We start from the raw sequence: 12178 nt of genomic DNA, 5'->3' as shown, positions 1-12178 counted from the left end.
AGATTTTCCTAAGGAGTTTCTTATAAGTGTACTTGGGGCATGGACAATTCTGAGACAGATACTAAACACTTGTTTCTCTTTCTTTTGGTAAAAGAAGCAGAGAGTTTGACGTTTACGTGTTACTATGATGAGTAGTAATATATAAAGGAGAATATAATAATATTCATGAAATGTAAGCCAGCTTGTGATGAAATAAGTATTTTTCAGTAAGTTTCAAAGTTTATTCAGTCAGAGGAACATTAGACTCATGAAAGATCTCAAAAATTATGTCAACAGAAGCCTTCCTGTGTTATACAGCAGCTTCTACGGCTTGAGGAAAGATGGGATAGCCTTTGTTAATGGATCAAGAGAAAGACTGTAATTGGCTATAAACCTGACCAGATGGTGTATGAATGCATAGAGAGAACCGTTTGTGAAGTTAGGCAAACCTGAAGTAGGGAGTTGTTAGCGCTAACTTCAGTTTGCAAAATGCAGTCTCTTGTTGGGAACCTAACGGGAGAAAATGATTTCAGAGAAAGTGGGAACCCAGTGTCTGAAAAAGCTCGTGAGAACTAAAATTCTCCTGAGTGGTCTCTTCATTACCTGCCTAGGGGTGCTTTCAATGACTTAAGGTCAATTAGAGGTAAGAGGCTTACCTCCTGAGGCATATTATGCCTCAGTCAGGCAGCAAATTATAGGTTGTTTTTTCTTGATACTTCGTGTTCTTTTTGTGGAAGATGAGTTTTGGATTTTTTTTTTTTTTTTTTTTTGCGGTACGCGGCCCTCTCACTGTTGTGGCCTCTCCCGTTGCAGAGCACAGGCTCTGGACGCGCAGGCTCAGTGGCCATGGCTCACAGGCCCAGCCGCTCCGCGGCACGCGGGATCCTCCTGGACCGGGGCATGAACCCGTGTCCCCTGCATCGGCAGGCAGACTCCCAACCACTGCACCACCAGGGAAGCCCTGGAATTTTTTTTATCTTAAATTTTGCCAAAGATAATCCACATTTTTAGATGAGGGTGGAATTATTGGTGAATTCGAGATCTTGCAGAGCCTGTGAAAAGACAAAGCTCATTAAATCTTGGTGGCATGACAGTCCATGTATACTAGTTGATTCTCCCAAGTAAAAGTGAACAAGTGTTGACTACCTAAATGTAAATGGATTTGAAAGGAAGCAGAACTTCAATCCATAACTGTAAAATATGTTTCAGGTGGAGTTGAAGGAAAAATAATACTTACAAGGGCTACTGCAGGGATGAGTCCTTTGTCTGTTAGTCCTTCAAGAAAGGTCTTATTCCTTCTTTTTCTTCTGGTTTCAAATGGTGTTGTACAAGTTTGGGGAAATGTTTGGATGTGTCAATATGTACGTGGTGGGTTTAGCTTCAATAATCTTATCAATACAGGTAGAATTTTTGGCCCATAAGGAGTCTGGTATCTTGTAGGGATCTTAAGGCTATGTCTAAGTGCAAAGTAAGTCTGTGTCCAAATTAACTGTGACTGTACTGGCAGTAGGGAAGATCTCCTAAATTTAAAACATACTTTCTGAGGATCTCACAATTCGGCATTTCTACTTACATAATAAATCTCTTCAGATTAAATTGTTTGATATGGTATTACAGAGGAGAAAAACATTTTTTAAGGCAAAGGACAGCAGATATTCAACCAAAAATTAATAAATGTTTCAGTATTTTAAACCAATAGATTCCAGTTGAATAGTCCTGGATATACTTTGTGTATCCCTAAAAATCATAGACTCAGAATTTAAAGCTATAAGAGATCTTTAAAGTACATCTATTTTAACCCTTTTTACTTACAATGAGGACCCTAAGAATGTTGAAGCAAGAATAACAGTTTACTTCTCTTTATATCTCTTTCCAACATTTTTTTTTTTTAATTTTTGGCTGTGTTGTGTCTTCGTTGCTGCGCGCGGGCCTCCTCTAGTTGCGACGAGTGGGGGCTACCCTTTGTTGCAGTGCGCGGGCTTCTCATTGCGGTGGCTTCTCTTGTTTTGGAGCACGGGCTCTAGGCACATGGGCTTCAGTAGTTGTGGCTCGCAGGCTCCATAGTTGTGGCTCACGGGCTCTAGAATTCAGTCTCAGTAGTTGTGGCGCACAGGCTTAGTTGCTCCATGGCACGTGGGATCTTCCTGGACCAGGGCTCGAACCCATGTCCCCTGCATTGGCAGGTGGATTCTTAGCTACTGTGCCACCAGGGAAGCCCATCTTTCCAACATTTTTATAGACAGTTTTTGACTCTGGTGAAGTGTCTTATATAGAGTTTAAACACTCAGCAATTATCATAAATATAATGAAACCTAGATCTTACAGGATGATCAAGCTTCTGCTGAAGTTACTCTCCTAGAATAAAGCTAATTGTGTCATTCTCTAGTTTAAAATTATCTTCTACATTTTGCTTTGCTTCCAGAATAATTTTCAAACCACATAGTTTGGGTTACATGTCATCTACAGTATGGCACCCAACTACATCTTTAGTCACTACACTCCAAGTGGCCTACACTATTACTATTATCACAATGCAAATCTCATCATTCATCCAACAAGCCCTACTATGTTGAATATATATTCATAAGGTAAGTTAAGGAAGGAAATTTTCCAAATTCTCTTAGCAGTTGTTCTTGTTAACAGCATCTATACCTAAGAATTTTCTACATATTTATATTTTAAAGGTATCTTGTTATATTATACCTATTTTGTTCTCTTCACTGAAGATTAACATATGTGGTCCAAACCTACAATTTTATAATGTACTTGACAGTATGCAATTAGGTAGTCTTGGACCTTTTCTTCTTAAAAATAAATATTTCAATCTTCTATCTACCTTTTTTAGCCCTTTGAGTTGCTATTGTAGTTTCCTCTATACTCTTTCCAAGTTCCTTTCGCATAGAAAATGTGATGTATCACATAAAATAGTTTATAGTATTTGTCAAGCATTCATTATAAGACTTAGTCTAACAAAGTGATGATGCAATCTACCCTCCTGCTTATGCATGAATATGTATTATGTTTGCATTTTAACAGTGGCAGTTCATGACTGAGTCATAGACACCGATGAGTCATTTTCTTGATTAATTATATTAGGCCTGTTTTGAGCTTTACAGCAAAACTATGGAATATGCATAACTGGATTCTATAGTTTAAGACAGGAGCAGATATTCAGAGCTTGTATTCAACCTATTAAAAGAGGGAACCAAATAATAAGTCATCTGTGATGTCTTTTTAGAGTAGTTTAGCAACAAGTATTGCCTTATAAAAGTTGAACTTCAGCTTCACTGAAGAATGTTGCTGTTTCACCTACATTCACATTGGAAAATGAATGACAACAGCTGTCTTTTATAACCAGTTTAGTTAAATTCCAATCATGTTTTCCAACAAATGAAATTTTGACTCTAAAAACCTCTCTTTCCAGAGACTTCCATTTTACATAATGAAAGTGTGATCCAGGTCTTAATATTGTCCTGGTTACTTCCTGTTTGAGTAGCTGTTACCCCCTCTGCCAATGATACCCCATATCTATACTCCCCACATATGTATTCCAAATGATCATTGACAGTAAAAGAGTCATATGACTCAAGTAGGTGTAACCTGCCTCTTCCACAGCTCCAGGCATGTCAGCACAGTGGGCTCATTGATCCCTTTATTAGAGTCTTAGCTTTTATGATGTTGTTGTGGTTCCTTAGTGCCCATGAATTCAGATACTTGACTGTCTTGAGTTTCCTTTTCTGAGAGAGAATGACCTAGGTTTTTTTTCTGCCTCTTGTAAGAATTGTGGAGTTGGAGGATGATCTATATTGGAGAGACATCTAGACTATGAATGTTTTTGATGGTGTTATGCAAGTTATATGATCATTCTAGGGTGAATTGTTTTCCTTATCAGTGGCAGTGATAAGAATACCTATCTATCTCACAGAATTGTTGTAATATGTCCTTTTAAAATAATATGCATGAGAAGTTTTTCTTTGTTTTTAGTTTAAAATCTTATGTAAATGTAAAGTGGCATTGTGATTTCACTTCCTTTTCAATCAGTACCCTCTACTGGTTGTTCTTTTCCAGAAACCACGTGCAGAGATCTACATCAAGGTCTGGAAGAATGGTAGGCTGGAAAGCAGTTGAGCTGTTAGCAATTACATAGCCTCACTCATGTTGAGCTGCTAGGGCTTCTTCACGTATTAAGAACCTACATACTATTATCAGATTAAAATAAAACAATCCTGAGACCTCACCCTTATGTATAACAGATTAAATGTTTGCCATTATAATATTTATGCAGTTTACAATTAGCCTCAATGCTTGAGTAGACAGAGTTTTATGTGAGTTCAAGAATCTATTATTGATGATGACACTTAAAGAATATTAGCATTCGCCATTTCTAACCCTTGACTAGTTGGTATAAAGTCAAATTTTCCCTCATATAGCCTATATGTTGACTGAATATCTACTCTTCTTGATTATTTTCAGAATCTCTCTGTTGTTGGGAGCAGCTATGTGCCTATCCAAAAAATTATATTTTCTGGCCTCCCTTGTTTATGGGGGTGGCTACTAACATGTGAGCAGAACCTACTGAGTGAGCTTGGGGAAAATTCTTTAAGAGCTCTGGAACTAGCAGGGGATCTTTTGCTTTTCTCTTTTCCTTTATCTTCCTATCTACAATGCAGTCATGATTATGGGTGCACAATAAACCATCTTGTGTGCATATAATGAATTTGAGGATAGAAGATACACATTAAGGATCGTGGAGCAAAAGCATATGAGGAACCTGGGCCCTGACAAGTGTATGAAGTCAGGGACTTCTCTGGCGGTCCAATGATCAAGACTCGGCACTTCCACTGCAGGGGGTGCTGGCTCGATCACTGGTTGGGGAAATAAGATCCCGCATGCCTCGCGGGGGCGCAAAAAGTTTATGAAGTCAGCATCCTAGCTCATGTTATGTGAGAGCAAAAGACATTCTGAAATTAAGTATAAGCCACTGTTACATTTCAAGTCTCTGCTATAGGCAGCTCAGTATAATTCCTAGCGTTTATTGCCCTTCATAAAATAGGCATATTTATTTTTCTTTCTTTTCACATAATCACAAAACAAAACAAACAACAGTAACAAAAAAGACATACCACTATATGTATGTTTCTGCTAGTACACATGGAAGCAAATGGATCCGTGATAGAATATGAAGAAGTTGGGCAATCTATATATTCATATTTTCACTATGACTCATATTCAGGCATTCACAGGTGTTGATTACAACAGTTGCTATAAAATGTTTGTTTCAGATTTGAAATGGATTCACTTTAAATGCAAAGAAAAAAATGAATCTTTAAACAAAACTTTCTCCTCTGGAGACTGATGCTGGGAAATGTCAAAACAATGGGCAAAGTATGACTGAAGGGCCTCCAGTGACTGCCAGGTCCTAAGTGTTCCAGAAGATTAGCACTGTCATAAGCTTAATTATGGTGGATGGTGATTAGGCATTATCTTTGGCTGTTTTCTCTGGCTTTCTTTTTCTGACAGGTCTCTCATAATTAAACCCAAATTGGAATGAAAAAATAAGAAAATGTGCCATTTTAACCTACTTCTTAAAAAAGAAGTCAGCCAAAATCACACATCAGTTCATATTTATTCAGCTTGAACAAGGAAAGCAATGCCATTGGAAATTAATCAAGTTTCAAAAAACAGAAACAAAAAGAAACTGTGTACCTTTCAGATTTATGTTTAAGCAGAAGCCATTGTTCTCTTTCAGGGACTAAGAAAGATTTAGACATGAAAATATGCAAAACCGTAAGCCTTTGGGAAGAAACAGAGGTATGGGGTAGGTGAGGGAGGCTTGTCAACATACATATATGCATATAAAATATGTAATATAAAAACATTTGGAAGAAAAGGTAGCATAATGGAAAAATACTGAGCGGTTATTTGCTGTTATCAAAATAAGAGCATATATCACTTTCTTATTCATATTTTCCTATACTTTCTAATATAATGAACATGAATCTTTTATATTAATAAAACTATTGAAGAAATATATTGACTAGAAATGGTGTTATCTGCCACTTTTTGATGTATAATTCTTACTCTGTAATAACCATATCCTCATTTTTACTCTCAGCAAAAAGCAGTATCAAGTCCTCATTCTTTATCATAGTCCTTCATATACGTTGTGGTGCTTTTAAAACTCTACCCATAAATGCTTTAATGCTCCTTTATTCAAGAGGTAATGTTTCATTCTTCTACCTGTGAGCATGTGCTAGACTTAGCAACTTGCCTCTAACAAAAAGAATATGCCAGAAATATGTTGCTTCTGTGTTCAGATTAAAAAGATAGTGCCTCTTTTTTTCTCTGATCACTCTCCATGGAGGAAACCATCTGTCATATTGTTAGCAGCCCTAGGAAGAGACCCATATGACAAGGAATTAAGGCCCTCAGTGCAACAACCCATGAGACACTGAGGCCTGGCAACAAGCAGAGGATAAGCTTGGAAGTAGATCCTTTAACCCCATACAAGTCTTGAGATGATACTGCCCTGGCCAACATCGTGACAACAACCTGATGAGACACTCTGAACCAGAACCACTCAGCTAAGCTGTAGCCTGATCCCTGACCTCAGATATTGTGAGATTAATGTTTGCTGTCTTGAGCTTCTAAATCTTGGGATTATTTGTTACACAGCAATAGATGACTAATACACACATACATGAGGGTTATCCAAAAACATTCTTGGAATTCTTGGATAAAATGAAATTCCCCAATCTCTAGCATCTCCAAAAACTAAAAATACGTATTATCCAAAATATGGGTAAATACCAGAAAGCTAAGCCAAACAAAGCAGCTATAAAATGGAGTAAGGGGTTCAACAACAATCCACATTGGCCATCAGAAATAGATAGAATTCAGAAATCACACACAACATTTACTCCTGCTTTTCTGTTCTTCTCAAATCAACAGGTGGAAGTATAGGGAGAAAGTGACTGGACATGATTCTGAGAAAAATTCTCTTAACACCCACCCTTTGAATATGAACCATAGGTTTCATCCCAGACTAGGAGGAACGAGAAACAGTGAATGGCTTTCAAGAGAATTTTTTGAAGGCCTATGGCCTATACTCTTATATTTGAATTTATATTGTCTATCATGTTCTCTGCTTTCTAGTTGTTTTGCCTCATCTACATTTTTCTCTCACTTCTTACATTTTTAAAAATTATTTTCTCTTCATTTTCTTCCCTCTTCTAGTTTGGAAATTGCAAAATATATTCCTATTCTTCAATTGGTTTGGTTACATTAATAATTTCTGCAAGTATGCTTTACTTGAAATCTACAGTTATCTCTACGATGAAATCTACAATATCTCTGCTCTCTCGCAGACTTCAGTGACTCTTGAATTTAAGGTCCATATGAGATATTCCAGGACCTTGTTAAAATGCAGCTTCTAATTGAGTAGGTCTAGGGGGGGCCTGAGAGCCCACGTTCTCATCAGCTCCTGGGTGAGTGAGATGCTCCTGCTCCATGAGACACACTGTAAGAAGCTAGGCCTTAGGCCCACATAACTCCTGCATTCCTCTTTAGAATATATAGTCTCAACTTATTAATATTATTATATTTAAGCCTATGTGATTTTTCCTTTTTTAAAGTACTATAGATATTACTCATTATTTTATGTGAAGACTTATTTATAGTTTTCCATTTTCTCTGGTCTTCACTCCTTGTGTCTTATACCTGTCCTTTGGAGTCATTTTCTTCCTGTTTGATATAATTACCTACTAATAACAACTTTTCAATTTAGATGTGTCAGAAAACATCTTTATTTTGCCTTTATTTTATAAATTTATTTATTTTATTTATTCATTTTTGGCTGCGTTGGGTCTTCATTGCAGCGTGTGGGCTTTATCTAGTTGCTGAGAGCAGGGGCTACTCTTCGTTGTGGTGCGCAGGCTTCTCATTGCAGTGGCTTCTCTTGTTGCAGAGCACGGGCTCTAGATGTGCGGGCTTCAGTAGTTGTGACACGCGGGCTCAGTAGTTGTGGTGCACGGGCTTAGTTGCTCTGCGGCATGTGGGATCTTGCCAGACCAGGGCTCGAACCCGTGTCCCATGCATTGGCAGGCGGATTCTTAACCACTGTGCCACCAGGGAAGCCCTTGCCTTTATTTTTAAACTTTGGTATGCATCTTAAAAAATAAGAGTATTTTCCTTCATAGCCAGAATATTATCTCATTGAAAGTAATACTCCCTTATTTATAAGAAATCTTATTTATAAGATAATATAGAGGCTATATTGTTATTTCTTATTCAGACTTTCCCAATTGTCCCAAAATGTCTGAAACAAGAGAAACCCAATACCATGGATTTAATTTGCTTCTGTGTCTTTTCAGTAAGGACCATTGTACAGTTGGATTTTTCCCCATGTAAGCAAAAAGTAATCTCTAGTTTATGACTTTTGTTCCATACAGATAGATGTCCAGTTTCCCTTCATCCATTCATCTTATGGTTTCAACACCAATTGATAATTGTTGCCGGATTTTTATTGCCATCAAGATCTGCAATAATCAATCATTCCTCCTAATTCTTTCACAGAATTTTCTAGCTTTCCCTTATTAAATGGGGCTATTTAGTACCCTAAACTCCAGTTGCTGTCTAAATGAGGAATACATTTTTAATTATTTCTCTTGAGTAGCCAAATTTCAAAGAAAAGAGTCTATTAGTAGTTTCTTTGGATAGACACTTGAGGTTTTTTTTTATGAAGTATCATCATAGGCCCAAGCATTTTCATAGATTGTGTTGCAATCATTTACAATAATTATTCTTTATTGAAGCCCAACCCAAACCATCACAAATTTGACTAGCGGGAGGCCCTTTAACTTTGCATCTCTCCCAGCCCAAAGTGAATTTAATTCCATGTCTATCCTCAAGCAATAGATGAAGCACAAACCAAATTATACCTGGCACTCAAAGTGAATCTCTTAGAGGAAGATAACAGGTCTGAACTAAGCTGCAAGAGAATTTAAAGATACATCTAAAATGTTTAATAAAGAGAAAAGTATGAGGTTCTGAATACTATTATTCAGGTCCTCTGACTTTTGTTGAGAGAATTTTTATTTATTTTTCATTCCTTCATTTAATGAGAATGTATTAAGTTCTCGCTGTAGTCCAGGGATTCTGCAACTTGTTGAGGTTGAACTGAAGTCAAAACATGTATACTCTCTGTCCTTTTTGAGATTTGCTGCAGTGGTGAAGGGTCATTAATCAAAATACTTTATTAATAAATTTTAAATGATCACTCTGACGGGTGCTGTGAAGGAAAGAGTAACAGTTTGGGGAACCAACTGACTTGGTCTGAGACTGCAGCAAAAGTTTCCTTGAGAATGCGATACTCCATCTTAGAATAGATAAGTAGGACTTGCATAGGTGGAGTTAAAAAGACTAACTCTAGGTAATGGAAGATGTGAATATTCAAATACATAAAGTTCAGCAATCAATGTCATTGAGAAATCAAGTGAACTGATACTGAAACCTTGTGAAAGCTATTTGGATGCAGGGTAAATGCACTTATTTGTATACAAATTAAAATATCTGAAAGCATATCTCATAATTATTAATAGAAGTTTACAGTGGAAAATTATGCTGGGAATTGATAAAGAGCAAACGGGAATTGTTTGTTTTTAATCTTAAAATTTTCCCGTGTTGGAATTATTTTCATGCACCAGTATTATTTTTCAAATTCAGAAAAAGGAATTTGCATACAACTCATAGGATTGAATTCTCAAATCCATTTTTGTTAGTTAAAAACACCTGTAAGACAAAGTAAATGTATAGTCTGACATTTTCATAATGCCATGATGGTATCCATGTATACAGAAAGATATAGATGATCACTGTGCAGGCAAACTAAGATAACTCAAGTAAATATAAATAATTTTTTAAAATAAAGACTCCTCTATACACCTAGAATAGGTACTCTGTACTGCTGGGTCTTGGAATTTTGTTTTTGTCACTGGAATTTTCCTTCTTAAAAGGCATTATGGGGCTTCCCTGGTGGCACAGTGGTTGAGAGTCCGCCTGCCGATGCAGGGGACACGGGTTCGTGCCCCGGTCCGGGAAGATCCCACATGCCGTGGAGCGGCTAGGCCCGTGAGCCATGGCCGCTGAGCCTGCGCGTCCGGAGCCTGTGCTCCGCAACGAGAGAGGTCCCCCGTGCAAAAAAAAAAAAAAAAAAAAAAGGGCATTATGGCAGGTATTAGACTATTACACTTTTATTGCACCCGGTCTTTATTTTGTTGTGTTGAAGTGTCCTGTAATTCAACTGAGAAGCTCTGATTCTCTATCTGCAATTTTTTAGAAAGAGAACTAAACATTGGATTCTCAAATGAAAGTTTTAAGCGTAAAGAATTTAGTCTTTCCTCCTAGATGTATTCACTTTATTAGTTATCGGAAGAAAGTACCCTAAATAGAGAAAGAGGAGAGAGACTTGAAAACCTCAGAGTTCTTCAGAAAGACTTCCTTTGCATAGAATCGTTCATTAATTTCAACCATAACAGAAAGTAATGGAAACGTGATCTGAATGGGTACCTGAAAATTGAGTAATAACTTAAAACTCCATTGAAGTTGTTCATCAGATATAGGGTCCAGCTTGTTCCTTGTATTGTAAATGTTTAAATGTTGTGGATATTTCTGCCAAAATTAAAACTTTTTTCCCAAAAGAATAGTGGTGATATAATGTGAGTATGTTAAAAGCACTTCACCTTCTAATGGGTGGCATAAGTTTTTATAAATCATTTAAAATAAGACCAAGTGTTTTCACAAATACGTGTCTTTATTTAGAATATATGGAAACCTATTCCATCTGAAAGTTTATTCTTATTAAAAGTATTTTTTCAGGGAATAAAATAACATTAAAGCTGGAAGTCTCTGGCACAGATGGCAGATTTTCTTTTAGGTGTTCCCAATTGTGTACTGTCTGTCCACCCTCAATCTCAGTAAATTTTGTTTTCAGATTTTCTTACTTTTGTACATATACCATTTACTCCTAGTTTATATGCTTGTATTTATAGCATTTTATAACTACTGAAATAAGTTCTGTGACTGTCCAACTTCTTTTTTAAAAAGCTTAAAAATTAAGTCTAGAAATACATTTTAATTGAAAAGCAACAGACTAAGAATTAACTTATGATCCTAAGAAAAAGAAAGAAGTAAAATCCTATAAAATTCTCAAGGTATTTCCCCTGTAAATATTTGAAAATTAATCTCTTGGCCTTTTTAGTGATTGGTGTATTGATATTTAGTAAGGAATTATTATTCCAAAAATATATTTTGTGATTTTGTAAGAGAAAACCTCTCTCTCAATGGCTTCGGAAGAGCTTTGTTACTCGAAAGAAAAGAGAGAGGGAGAGAGAAGGAAATAAAAAAACTGATGTTACGTAATGTCTTCGAGACAAGATGAGGTTACTGTCATGTTTTCAGATAAATAAATTATGTACAGTTTAATCCATGAAATAAGATGAAGACCAAAAAGGTCACAAAGATCCTGAGTTCTGCACTCTGAAACAGCTGTTCCCAAACTGATTTTTAACATGGAAACAATTTAAAATCCATTGTTTTTAGCACTTTCCTGGTCTTCTTTGAGAATACTTACATGGCTATATTTTTCTAATGTGACATATTTTAAATATATATCATTAAAATTCTAATTCATCTTAAGCATGAGAATAAAGTTTAAAAGCTATAATTAATCATTTTTATCTAAAATATTTAGAAGAAAAATATATCAACATTTCAGTCAATATCATTTAAAGTATATAGGTATGATATTATATATGCATATTTGTGTGTGAGATATAGATACATATGTGTGTATATATAAGCATGTATACTGTTCTAAATTTGTAATACATGGAAGAAAAATAAGATTTATATTCATGCCTTTTTATGAGCTTACTGTAGTGAATTCTTCTTCAATTGTCTAGAATTCTGCCTTCTTCCTGAAGGCCAAAGAATCATCACCTTCCTTTGTCCACATTTTTTAAAAAGTAAAGTGATAAAAATCAACTTAAATTTCTATCCCTAAACAAATATTAAATTGATGCCTTATTAGAGTTGAATCTATTAGAGATAAATTAATCCTAGAGGGCTGAAAGAAGTAAATACAAGAGCAAAGATGTGTGTGTATGTTAAGAAACCTCTTCCCTAATTAATTTTTCTGTAT

Source organism: Neophocaena asiaeorientalis, unplaced genomic scaffold (assembly GCF_003031525.2).
Source record: "Neophocaena asiaeorientalis asiaeorientalis breed wild unplaced genomic scaffold, Neophocaena_asiaeorientalis_V1.1 scaffold149, whole genome shotgun sequence".
NCBI classification, from domain to species: Eukaryota; Metazoa; Chordata; class Mammalia; order Artiodactyla; family Phocoenidae; genus Neophocaena; species Neophocaena asiaeorientalis.
This window is presented reverse-complemented; position numbering follows the sequence as displayed.